Here is a 14,501-nt window from a genome sequence, read left to right on the forward strand (position 1 = left end):
CAGTGCCTCTGGTGATAGCATCTTGTGGCCATACAGATTTGTTGCCATTTTGTGAGCTCTTGAAGGTCAGTTCCTATAGAGATGGGTCTGTAGTAGCCCCACAACATTCATTAATAAGTGTTTATATACATCTTTGTGTTTATTAGTGAGCTGGATGGCTTTTAAGGGAAACGCTAAGTAGAAATCTTTGCTGGTATGTGGTTTTGCTTCCCATACTATCAGCATTTAGAATCTGAGTTGTGAGTTGGTTAACTCCCAAAATACTCTTTGGGGAGATTTTTGTTTAATGGTGATGATAGTTGGTGGTACTAGCGAGAGAGGTGGAAGAGGAAAGGGCAGAAGCTTTTAAGAAGATCAAAAAGAGGTAAAAAATAACAAATTATGATGAACATTAAATTCTATAGAGTAAGGATTTCCAGTTTTCTTTTATTCTTCTTTGTCAAAATGATAAAGTTCTTTGAGGGCAGATACCTATGCCGGTAAGTAGTACAAGATTAGAAGCTGATATAATTTGCCTAACAGACATTCCAGTGGCTCAATATTAAATAAAGAATCACGATGGCTGCAAATATTAAAGACCAAGAAATAGTCAAATTGAATTTCTTTCACAATTACTGACCATCTATGTCTACCAGATATGTGTAAGTTGAGCACCTTGCTGCAGCGGTGAACGGGTCGTCCCTGTAGATAAAACCAAGTGAAAACCAAGCATGTGAGTGGTGAACTTCCATAAAATGGGGCAGGTGCTTTACTGAAGTTATGTTCTGAGAGTGCTGGGCCTCATAGCTTTTGTTTCACATTAGGTCTCTCAATAATTAACAAGTTAGAGAGAAAATGGTGGGGAAATTAAAAGAGGAGTCTACATGTCCTGCTCTGGAACCACCTAGTAGACTTATCCTTTGGGAAGTTCTTGGTTAATGACAGCAATTTGGGAGCAGGGAGCGAAAAGACAGAGTGACCACTTAAGAGGCATATAAGCCAACATTCAGGGAAATTGGTCATTAACGGGAAATTACTGGACAAGTGCTTAATTTTTCCAGTCAGAATGTTTCTAGGTAACAATCCTGTTGTGGCTGAGTGGTTCTGGGAAGTGGTAGACATGGGATTAAGCAGCTGCACTGGATAGTAGTGATGTAATTGGGTTTCCAACATAATTTCCAGTCCTTCTCCTACTTCTGGGTGGTTTTTGACTGCCATTTGACCTAAGTTCCATTTTGGCAGTCCATTTCAGTTCCTACCAATGCTTTTCAGACTTTACACAGGTAGTTTGACTGCCTTTTTACATTGAATTATTCAGTTCTAAAAATGACACCCTATATCTAGAGTCTGCTGTTAAACATGTATGGAAAAGAAAATGCTCTACTTAATGTAGCTAAAAAGCCAAATTAGATAATCAATTGGACCACAAATTCAGCTAAAATTTAGTAAAAGTTTGTAGGAGCACCCCTTATTTTTATAGTGAGTTATGGTGTGGCAAAAAGGCACTCTGGGTTGTCAGAACCTGACTCTCAGCCAATGTGCAACCCAGCTTCTCTTCTCACCAAAGAAAGAAGCTCAGGGAACTGCTGGCACATGTCGTTCTCCGCGCCTTGGGATAGCTAGTGTACGTACAGTAGTTCTAGTCTTTGCCCTGTTCTATTCTGCACAATTCCTTTTTCTCTCTTTTTTAAAAAGAATGATTTTATTTCATTTATTATCATCATTATTATCTATTTAATTTGAACACACAGAGAGAGAGAGGGAAAGTAGGAAAACTAGTCTCCAGGTCCAGGACTCAAACCATGGTCAGTCATGTGGGAATCCAGTGCCTTAACCATCAAGCCATCAGCTGGCCCCCTGTGCAGTTTTTTACTCATACATTTCTGCAGCTTCTCTAATTTTTTTCTCATCTCTGTGAAGGCTTATTCACTTTTCATGTTCCATATCTCTTCTCTTCTTTCCTTTGTCTTTCTATTCTTACCCTCTTAGTGATTTCCATGGGAGTTACACCTGAACCAAATGTTACTGAGAAGTGGAGGTAGGTATTCCTCTCCCTGTTCATCCACAACATTTCTCCTAGAGCACAGTGTTGCATCTGTTTCTGCCTTGAAGGGACTTTCATCTTCAGTGATTTCCCTGGCAACTAATGGGGGCTTAATAAATGTTCATGTGTTTACCTGTCACAATTTCAATAAGAAAGCTTATTCTACTTTCCAGATAGTCAATTTATAAACAGACTTTTGGAACTCAACTCCTACATAAGTTGGGGACTTCCTGCAGTCTGGTCAAACAGCAAAAGGCTTTTTGTTACAAAACTGTAATCTTGATGTACTTTGGCCCCACCTGAATTCCACTGTAATTGCCTTTACAACATACTATATCCTGCCATCATCTTAAAAAGGTTTAGTTCTGAACACATCCGCTGGCGGAGGATTTGTTTTGCTTTCTTTTCTAGGAAACTATAGCTTAGCAAACTATTAGACGGTCTGACTTTTTTTTTCTCTTCTTTTTCTTTTTTCTTTTTTTTTTTTTTTCTTTTTTTTTTTTTTTCTTTTTTTTTTTTTTTCTTTTTTTTTTTTTTTCTTTTTTTTTTTTTTTCTTTTTTTTTTTTTTTCTTTTTTTTTTTTTTAACTTTTTAACTGTTAATCTACGTTTTTTAAAAAATAAGTAGATTACCTTTAATTTGTTTGTATGTAATACTCAATAATCACTGCTAGCAATTTAATAACTTTAATAGTAGAAAGCAATCTAACTCTTCTACTGTGTGTTGGTGAGTAAATCCCATACCTAGGAGCAACGATACTTTCAAAAATGCACATCAAAGTAATTGTTTTGCCTGGCGCCAGTACAAATTTCTGCTGGGACCTGCCCCATTTAATATAAATTATATTACCTGTGGAATTTAAGAGGATGTAAGGTGTAGCATGCCCCGCAGACAGGAAATTTAAACTATGGATTGCCTTTTTTTTTTTTTTTCTTTAACTTGGTTTGTTCTGGTAATGTGGAATATTTAGCATCCTTAATTTCTGTTTAATCTTTTTATTGGCATATTTTGAATTTTGCACTCTCTTGAAAGATAAGTTCAAAAATTCTCTTATGCAAACTTGAGAATGAAAAATATCTAAAGTTAGTGTTATTAAGCCTGCTACCTAACCATGATGAAGTGGAAGAAAAATGTCATTATCTGAATGTCTCTATTTTAAAACAAACCAGAAAGAAAAAGAGAAAAAAGATGATGAAGAAAAATAGGAACCTGGGACACAATTTAACCAAATCATCATGCTTCAAGCCTGATGTCATACCTCTGTTTTGTCTATGTAGACATGAATGTAGGAATAGAATGTCCATGAGAGGAATATGGAGACCTAACCTTATATTCGTAAATCCATTGAACATAATTTTATACTCCTTATAGGACCAAGATGTTAGTCTTTTTTTTTTTCTTCCCTTTTTTCCCCTTCTTTTTAAAGTTTATTTATTTATTTCATGGGGAAGAGAAAAAGACAGCAAAGGGTCTTAATGCCTTGATCATCCTCAGCCCTCCCAGACAGCAAGGACAATGGGCACAAATGCCTCAAAGAAACAGGTCACCTGAGGAACTGAACCCTTGGTCTTCCATATGGATCCAGCGTCACTTGAGTAGAACATGCCTTTAGCCTTTAAACAGGTGTTAAGAACACATGCCAACCCAATTAAAAAGATGGAGAACTCTGGCCCTCCACATGCATTCAATCCTCAGGGGCTCAGTTCTCCCAAGGATATCCCCAAATCCCCATTCAGCCCACATGCTCCTCCAACAGGAGATTGCTGCATTCATATTGGGTGTGGAAAGTGCAGAAAAAATACTTTCACTAGGTTGACAAAATGGTAGATAGAGTTATTAGCACAAAAAAGGATATATTGAAAAGAGGTGGAGGAAGGAAGGAGAGAGGGTGCACTAGAGAAGGATATTAGAAGAGCTAAGACCAAAGTAATGAAAAGGAGACTTCTCTGTGCTCCAGATGGTTCTCACATTCAGTCATGTTCCATCATAGACAAACAATGCTCTACCACAACAGATAAAATGTCTCTTTGACCCTATTCAGTCTCTCTCTCTTTTTTTGTTTTTTAGTTTTGTTATAGGGCCCGTGTGCTCACCAGAGAGAGACACACAGAGAGAGGGAACGTGAGAAACCAACCCCCAACCCCAGAAGTGATGGCCACACCACAATCCCTTCTCCTCTAGTCTCCCAGGGATTGGGGGCATGCTCACACATCCACTTGGTGTGATTTTCAAGCCTTCAGATCTGATACTCGAACCAGCCATGTGGGATCCAGCCACCTTAATGTCCACATCACCTGCTGACCCATATTTCGTCTTTTGATTTAGTCATCATCTAACCATCCTCTTAAGACAAGTCTCCATCACCAGGAACAGATGCTTTCTCCAAGTATTTTTCATTTTTGTCCAATAACTCAAATATTCTCTCATAGACTACTATTACAATCATGAACAGTAGTTACCACTGACTAAGGCATTGTGTTAAATCTTTTTATATCTTCCTTAAAAACATTGCATCTTACTTGATCCTCACACCTGTAAGATAGGTACTGTTGTCCCGATTTTGTAGATTATGGAGTAAGATGTATTTCTTATTTATTTATTTATTTATTTATTTATTTATTGTTTTCAATTTTTCCAATAGGGTGTGTATACTTGCCAGAGAGAGAGAGTGAGAAAGTGAGATATCACTGCTCCAGGGAGATGGCCACAGTGCAGTCCCTTTTCCTCCATTCTCCTTTGGGGGTTTTGGGTATGCATGCACACAAACCAGGCATGTTTTTCAAGCTTCTGAGTCCAGGACTCAAACTGTCCAGTCAGCCATATGAGATCCAGCCATCTTAACCTCCACACCACCTGCTGGCTCTGGATATTGTACCACTTTAGCTATGAATACAAATACTGTATAGCTGGTGATTCTACATAAGAAATTATTATTTTTCCCTTTGCTCCTCCATGAATTTCTGTTGGTTCATTTTCTGTGATCCCTGAATTTTCATGGATATCTTCAGATAGGAACTTCGGGAACTGGATCCTTGGCCACTTTTTACAGCTCCCTTCCTTTTTGCTTTTTTAAAATAGCCCCTTGTGAGTTCTTGGCACTCTGTCCAACCTAAACTGAAATGCACACTTCCATGGTTTTCTTTTGATTTCTTACATGTTTCCTTTTGCTTAAAAAAAAAAAAAAAAAGGTTAAGTACCCTTTGTTCCAAGGGTTGACTGAATTCAAAGGCTCGAATTCAACTCTTAAATTTTTGACCTGTGTAAACTAAGAAGTAGCAATTCCTGCAGTAGTTACTGAATGTCAGTAAGAGAGCTAACCTTCCTTTGACTCCACACTCCACTCTCCTGCATTCCTTCAGCACTCTATCTCCCCTCAGGCTGCAGCAATGGTCAACATCCTCCCAATGACCAGCATTAGCAGATAGAGGATTCATTGGCAGTGCTCAACCTGCCACTGAAGTCTGGTCTGCAGCCTCCACTGCTCAGGTCACTGGATACGTGGGAACAACCACTGGGTGGTCTTAAACCTGCTCTTCCATAGACTCTTATACAAAGTGGAAATAAGGTTGGAAAATAAACAAGTTTTTAAAAATAAAACAAAAAGAATACAGGTATATGTAGGCTATTTTCTAATCCTAGAAACTTATATATAACTAATGGAACCTTAACTCTGTATTTTAAAGCACTCTATATATACAACTCACTTGGAATACTTTGATGACTTGTATTAGCATTTAAGATACAAGCAAGTTTAAAAGATGCCTCTGGGCTCAAGTGTCTGGTGCAGGAAGGAGCTGGTATTTGTTAGGAAAACATATTCAAAGGCTGGGATAGCAGATGCACCATCTTTATCACTTGACTTTAAAGTTCGTTTTTAGATAAAAGGATGGTTTAATAATGGGGCTGGTTGTTTTGGGGATCAGACGTCTAAAAACCATAATATGCCTTCAGCCTTTCCCGGAAGCAGGTGACAGGGTAGTTAGCATCCACATCCTCTGCTTAACAGAGCAGCTTCTCTGCTGGCACATTGCTTGGCAGAGCTCCAAGGAAAGCTGTGATGACAGGGAGATTAGGATGCCGGAAGCAGGGCTGGGTCAAATTCTGTAAACTAACTGTTTCTTCTATTCCCTTAGCATGGTCAATTCCACTAACACTGCTTATTGCTAAAGTCAAATGTCCTGATGACCTCTTGGTTATTTGAATTCCCATCAATACCAAACTGAATTTCATATGGAACTCCTCTTGGTCTTCCTATCGTATTTGAAATGATGAGATCCCTTATACTCTAAGCTCTCCCCCCACCCACAGATATAAGGCATCTGTTTAGAAATAAAAGTATACTATGGTATAGGTTCAGTATTGTTAAGTCTGCAAGAATTAAGATTGCCACATTTAGCCACATGTTTATTAATAATTTCATGCTTGAAATTATTTGACAAGCATGGGCAGATAGGAATGGAGCTATTACAGTGTCATTTGTATAATCAAGTCTGCACTCTATGGGTCTGAGCATATATACACTTATAGATAATGCACGAAGACTGTAGTGTCTGGGTTTGAGACTGGTGATCCCTGATTTAGAATGGTGCTTCTTAATATTGATTACCTATAACTTTGCTTTCTTCCTATTCATCTTTCTATTTTTATTCTCTTTACAATCCCAAACGCCCAATAGTTTCAATACTTATCACACTTCACAGAATGATTATTAAGGTGAATGATTAATATTATCATTCCTAGATTTATGTGTATTATTTTGGTAAGCTAATCAATGAAAAATGTATTCATAGTAAAGTGAACTTGATACGCTTTTTTATATTCTGGCATTTATTTCTCCATAGGATGTACTACTTTAAACATTTTCAAGCCTGCAAAAATAGACCAAAAATGTGATTTCATCTGTTTTAAATTTGAATAAATTAAGGAATAAACAAATAAAAGAAAGAATTTTTGAGGGGAGCAGTCTTTATCATGAACTTCAGCAAAATAAAGAACAAAAGTATTATTATTTTATTATTGCTGTATTATTTATTCCTGCTCTGTCTAGAACCATTAAAAAATTAGTATCTGTAGTATCATGGGTGTCCTAGAGACCTGGGTGCTTTTTATTATTCTGTTACTCTGAATTATCAATTGTGTTGAGCAATATTTCTGTCACCCAGGCAAGCAAATAAACTCTAGGCCATCTCCAGAATTTATAAGGGATTTTCACATCAAAGCTAAAGGAACAACATGCAGTGGTTGACAGATAGCCAACTCTCAGAATGTGTTTGAAAATACCGGTTAAAATTCTAGAAGGAATTCTGAAATTGGACTTTCCAGGACTTAATGTCAAGTCTTGGCTCTGTCAGTTATTAACTGGATAAGTCCCTTTTTCTCTCAGGAACGGAACTTCTGCAGGTCTAAAATGTGGATTGCCACAGAATGATAATGTCTAATGTATAGGAGACTATGAGAATTAAATGGAGCATAATAGTTTTTAAGATGAGGATACTATAAAATTATATAACTATAGTGTTAAAAAAAAAAGCTGGTTCGAGGATTACAAAATCCTCTAAAGTCATTTAGCACTTATGTATTCCTGCTCTGAGTCAAGACCAAATTTAGATTCTTTCATTCAGATAAGTCTATATTGCTTGAACGTACTTTCAGAGAAGGAGATGCTGTAGGATTTTGCTCCACAAGCATAGTTACACTAGACGTTAGAAAAACTTAAGTGTTTTCATTCATTCTTTATCATCACAATTCCACTGTTTTCTATGTATTTCCCTACCTAATATTTCTTCTGTTCCTCCTTGCCTTCTGCCATTTGTACTATTTTATAGCATACTATTTTGTGGCAGTTTTCCTTCTCTTCCTTTTCTGCGGTCAACTCCTTCAGTGGCTCTCTCCATTTTAAACAAACTCCACTTTTCTTCTCCTGTCCGAGGCCCATCATCTTGACTTCTGCACAGGAAGAAGATTCAAAAATGGTCTTCAGCTTCTAACTTCAATTCATGCAGCCCTTCTGGTAAGGAAACTTTCCTTCATGTTGTCATTGAAGCCCGTTTCCTCTTCTTATTTCTTCAGAATGAGTTTCAAAACAGATGGTTACCATCCTTTAGGTTAGTCCTTCCTAGAGAGCACTTCAAAAACATTATATCACTTTTCAGTCTTTTTTGTCAAGCATGAATTATAGAACTTCCTTTAACTTTTTCTCATAAGGCATATTATTCAACCTTTTAATAAGCAGCCTGGTGTAATTGAAAGAATATGGGCTTTGTAGTTAGACCTGGGCCGAATCTGGCCATGTGACTCATGAGCTATTTGATTCCAGTCAAAGCTTCCAGCTTCTCTGAACTTCAGTTTCCTCATCTGTCAGGTGGGGTTAATGGGGCCTATCTCACAGGGTCCTTGTCAGAATTGATGATGCATGTAACATTCCTAATGTGTAATCAATGTTCTCATAAACGCTAGTTCCCCTCCCACTTCCCTCTCTCGTGACCTTTCCTTACATCAAGTTGTTGTTTCCTAGTTGCTATGGAGCCTAGCATTTAATGCGGTTTGAGAATTTGAATTAATTCTTTTCTCTCTCCCCTCAAAACATGTCTTTTAAAAACTTTTGTTAGAGTGTTTTGTCACCAGATCTCTGAGGTCTCCTTGTCATTTTCCATGTACCTGCCTTGATGATATGTCCATTGGGACAAGCTACTACCAAAAACCAGCTCCAAGAAGAGAACATCCAGAGGAAACAATATCAAAAGGAGTCACTTAATTAGCATTGTAGAAGTCCAGGACAGCTCTTGACCTCATTTCCATTGTGAGGATCTTCCCGGGTTACCTCTATGAAGCTTACATGTGGCTGTCTCCAATACAGGGACCCATCAGGAGTTTCCCAGGTCATTTCAACACTGAGTTACTCATTCTCAGCTTTCTAACTCAGGTCTCCATTCTGGGATGTAGGTTCAGTGTTACTCTGTATGGCATTCTTGTGCATGTTCAAAAAAGGCACTTACTGTAGGCAAGTACAGAACTATGCCTGGTAGGATAGCTTAGAGAGAAGAGGAGGCCGAACTTTAAGCACCCTGTACAGGGACTGACTTCTTTTCAGAAAAGACAGCATTGACTCTGATGTGTTTCATTTCATAAAACAGATGATGCTCAAAAAGTATCCATTGTCTCTATCTCTTTGGCGTCATCTAATATCGACCTTCCCTTTTCATTGTATTGCCTTCCCCTTTTCTTAAGTCTGTTATCCTCTATGCATTTTGTAAATAATATTTTATTCTCTACTTCAGATTGGCTTCAATTACTTCCACTTATCCTAGCTGTTTCTTTGGAGTACTTTTGAATATATACCTTGACTTACATTTTTTTGTGGGGTTACTCCTTGAGTTTAAACTTTGAGTATTTGAGGGATTAAGCTAAATAGATTTTGTGAAAAGTCGTAACATTCTATGAACAGGTTCTTATTTATGGCAAATTGACAGAATCAAAATAGTTAATTCATGTCATGTTGCTTCCCCTTCTTCTCTGCCACACATCTGGAGAAGACTTAAATGAGCATCTGCGTGACCTAAACTGAGGTCATGGGAAGAGAAAGAGCGGGAGTGACCAAGAGACTTAGATAATGCACATGCACCAGAAGTGAGAGTTCAGTAGCTTTGAGAGGAGTGTGGTGCTGTCCTCCTTAACAGGGAAGATTCTTTGATACGAAGCTCACAACCTTTGTACAAAACTCACACAGAACAATGAGAGAGTGTAGTGGACAATGACACGTTCCAGGGCTTAACCAAATCAGTTCTTCTGGTTAGTGAAGCTGTAAGTTTTAGCCAGCTTGTTCTCATGTCCAGAAACTGATTCTTAACCATCTCAAGGAGGTAGAAAAGTACCTCAATGCAAAAAAAAAATGAGAAGCATAAAAAGGAATGAAATTGAGAAATATAAAATTTGAAGATAAGCTAGAGGAAAAATGGTTTGACAGCCTGATGTACTAGACTGCAGATGGGACTTTTGATGGACATTCTTTGGAATGTCATTATTAAATTTACCTTGTCTGCATTTTTCTTCATTTATTTCTAATGTGCTTGTTAGTCCAGTGCCTCTCTGGGAATATAAAAATAAAACAACTGAGTTCTATAAATAGAAAAGTCTAATAAATATTCACATAATTCCAGCTTGAAGCATTACTTTATGCTCTGTAAATCACCAGAAAACATGTGACAAGAACCACTTTTGATCTGTCTTAGGATGTGCAAGATACCCTAAGCAGGTTTTCCTGTTTATTACTTCTTTATTTTAACATACATACATATATATATATATGTGTGTGTGTGTGTGTGTGTGTGTGTGTGTGTATGGTTATCAGAAAATTATGACACATTTTTGTATGACCTAATGTATTGTTTTCTTCTTTTTCTTCATTGACTTTAAGATGACTAATATCCAGAATAGTTCTTTGGTGCAGAAATAGTGAAGTGTTGAGTCTGAGAAAATGGGGGACAAGAGTTGGGATGTTTTAGTACAAGACTGAGGTATGGGTGCAGGGAAAACAGGACAATACATGGGAAGAGAAGGCTGGTGGCAGGTAGATCTCTGTATTTAGATCATGAGCACTTGTAGGGCTCATGGGGAGGTGGCCAGCAGAGGCAGCTTTATAGAGAGAGATGATAAAATCTGGCTTGATGTGTTTGCTTTAGATGGCAGTGACATATCTGGTCCATGTATTTTGTAGACTTTCAGAAGTATGGAACTGAAGAAAGGATGAAAAGTCAAGACTAGAGATAGGGCTCTGGCACTCAGCTGAGTATGGGTGCTAGGTGGATCCATGTAGGGGCACTAAGGGAGTAAGGAGTAAAGGAAAAGAAGAGCAAAGAGCCCCAGGATGGAAGTGGGAGAAGTCAGAAGAAGAGAGAGCAGACAGACCTGTCTGAGGAGCTCCTATAATGAGGCCATGGGAATGTTGAGAGGCCCATGGTGCTGTAGGTATCATGTAACTCCTCAACTGGGAAGTCACTGAGGAGTCAGTAAGGAGCCATGGTGTTTGGTGACACACATAAAAGCACAGAACAGAAGAAAGGACTACAGTGAGGGAAAACTGGAGTGGAGTCTGGGTCTGATTGTCTTGTTTTCTCCCTGGTGTCTAACACAATGCGTTGTGAGATAGCGCTTGTTTTGTTTGTTGGTTTGTTTTGTTTTTTAGATTGCTAGAGGGTATGTGTTTGAGAGAGAGAGAGAGAGAGAGGAAGTACTCCCTGTGGAGTGGAGCATGGTCATTCTGCAATTCTTTATCCTTATTTTTCCATCCCATCAGGATTTTGTACATGCATACATGCACACACACTCAGTGTATGTTTCAAGTCACCAGGGCAGGGATTCAAATTGAATTCAAATGAAAGGACTGAGTAAATAAGTAGCGATAGGTATTCATGAATTTTTTTTTTCATAAATGAGAGGATAATAACAAAGTATTAAACAATGACTATACACAATGCTGAAAGGCCTAACATGTCAAACAGGTCGAGGAGAAAGGGAATTGAGAAGAAAAAGGGAGACAGTCTAGGCAGGGAATAGCGAGAAGATAGCAGTAGGGCGTGAAGAAGCCCAGAGGTTCTTTGCAGTGTGCAGTCATGGAGGTAAACAACCTAAATGTGTGGGTTTAGCCTTTAATTTGTTTAGATTTCTAGTTGCTTCTTAGACATTCATTTTATCTCTGTGATGGAAATTAAGCTTTTTGGCAAAGATGAGAACTACTTTTGTGTATCTGTTTGGTACCGAATATAGTTCTACAAGCATCTAGTCTATGTTGAATGACAGTGAGAGAAACTTTTCATTAATTTCTAAAATGACTAATTATCCATAAATTTACTCAGGGAAAACCCTGTTTTGATAAATCAAACTAAAATATTTCTTCCCCACTTAGAGAAAACTTTTAAACTTAAATTGTCTGAATAATTCATTCAAATTCCTATCTCCTAGAGTTTCTAGGTGTGTCGCTTGTGAAATATCTATCCTTCCAAGTCAACTCTAAATGTACTTCCCAGTCTTAGAAAAATGAAGGAATGGGGCTATCAGAGTTGAAATGTGTCTCCCTCTATTCTCTCACTCCGTGTTTTGTTCTGTTTCATTTTCATAAGACTATTTGTCAGTACTTGCAGATGAATTAAAAGCAGTATCTTTTTGGAGAATAATCACACATTTAATTTTGTGATGTTATTGAGTGAAATGTATTCATGAGAAACAGAGGACTTGGTGGGGAAAGCTCATTAATTTTGAACCTGGGAAATACTTTAGTCATTAGTCTACCTGATCATCTTTATCTGGACACTTGGAAAACTTCAACTTTTTAATTTTTAACCAAATTGTAAGCAATTTGAAAAGAATAAAAAAAAGTGTCCTTGAAAACATCAAAAATACAAGCTTTACCTTTTTATATCTTAAAAACATCTGGACACAGTTTTCTTCAACTTTTAAGAAAAGAAACACAATTCACCTTTTTGGTGAAGATCAAGAGGAGAGCCTTAACCAATTTCAGGAGGCTCAAGGCTCTGAAAATAACCTCGGGTGATCTCTGTGTATAACTTTCCTATATTCTATTATAAAGGCTCCTCCTATAAACACTACGGAGAAAGAGAGTTGAAGAGGTAGTAAAGGCACTTACGTTATAAATATATAAAGGTAATTTGCTTCTACTTTTGACAGCAAATCAAAAATTTTTTAGAGGCTTTTGCTCTAGGGCTCATGTGCTCACCAGAAAGAGAGAGACAGAGAGAGAGAAATAGAGAAATCACCCCCCGAGGGGATGGCCACACCGAAATCTCGTCTCCTCTCTTCTCCTCTCAGGATCTTGGGCATGCTCGCACATGTGCCCAGCATGAGTTTAAGCCACTGGGTCCGGGACTCGAACCACAGTCCACTACATGAGAGTTCAGCGACATAGCCATTAAGCTAACTGCCGGTCCCCCAAGGAAATCAAATGCTTAAGAGTGAGGTCAGCGATACTATAGAGCCAGATACCAGTATTTTAATCATAATTTTCAAGGCATCTTGAAATATATATATATATATATATATATATATATATATATATATATGTGAAGGATTATGCAGGTGAGAAGAGGTACACTCTGGTATGTCTCTAAACAGAATGAAGAAGAAAATGGAGGGCCAGACAGTGGAGTAGTAGTAACACAAAACTCCACAATGCTGGACACACATGGGAATGTCCTATATTCGTATTCCAGGACCTCCCTGTACACACACAGAACATGCGTGTGTGTGCTTGGGACCTGGGCTAGCTAAAGCTGGGGGTGGATTAAGGTATGAGGACCCTGTGGGGAGTACCTACCTCTCTCTTTCTCATAGCAGAAAAAAAAAAAATCTTTACAAAAAAGAAAAGACAAAGTCTTCTTTTATCTTACAGTATTTTCCCACAGAAGATGTCCAAATGTCTGATAAGAATGTTTTCAGACTTCACAGATTTTACAGCCACATTCCTTTGGAAACATTATGCTGCATGGACTTGCTAAGTCCTCAAAAACAGAGATACACCAGTGCCCTGAAAAGAACAAGAGTCAGCTTTTATTACGCGCCTTAATATAGACCTTAGGAATGTTGGTATATTTGTTAAATAATACATAGGACAGTATCACTAATGAAAATAGAGCACTAGCTTATGAACTTCTGGCTCAAAAGAAAGCAAATTAGGTAAGGTATTTAATAAAAAGATGGTGGCAGTTCTTGTGGAATACCCAACGTACGCTGTTTCACTTCTCCATTTCTGCTCTCATCCAATTTTCCTAAGAATGAGTGACTACAAAGGGACCTTGAGCAGGGTTGCAGAAGGCGGGTACCTATAGCCATGAATCCTAAGTATTGGGAGCAATAGTGGATAAGCTGGCAATTGAGGAAATGTTTCAGTAATAAGGCTAGGGGTCACCAGAGCAGATTTTTGCAGGCAAAATAGAATTAAAGAAGCAACAGCTAAGCATTATTTCAAAGACTGATGCAATAATTCTTAAACATTTGTGTAAATGTGTTTTTTTCTGAACCCTGCAACACAGAAAAAGAAGTGCGTGGAAAGGTATAGCATGTTTTACCACTTGCCATGAAAACGTATGAACTCAATGACACCGCTGAAAGACATGCTGGAGTCAAACAGATGGTAGATTCATGTGTAAAAATGGCAAAATACAACAAATAAAGGTTTCCTAGGTGGTGTTCAGATCTGCTATACAGTCATTCTGTTCTTCCCCAATCCAGAGAGGATTCGAGGTTACAAAGAATACAATGGACTTCAGGCAACCAGTTCTCAGTGACCAAAGATGGACTCTGAAATTCATGACATTTAGTAACTTGCCCAGTTTTCTCAGGAACAAAGTTGAATTCTGGCTCCCGAAGCTGATGTCTGAGAGAAAATAATGGCTAAGTGAACCAACACTTTGCCAGTAGTCACATCCCAGTGTGCCTTTTTTTTTTTTTTTTTTTTTTCTTTTTTTGT

Source organism: Tupaia chinensis, unplaced genomic scaffold (genome assembly GCF_000334495.1).
Source record: "Tupaia chinensis unplaced genomic scaffold, TupChi_1.0 Scaffold000208_1, whole genome shotgun sequence".
Lineage (NCBI taxonomy): Eukaryota > Metazoa > Chordata > Mammalia > Scandentia > Tupaiidae > Tupaia > Tupaia belangeri.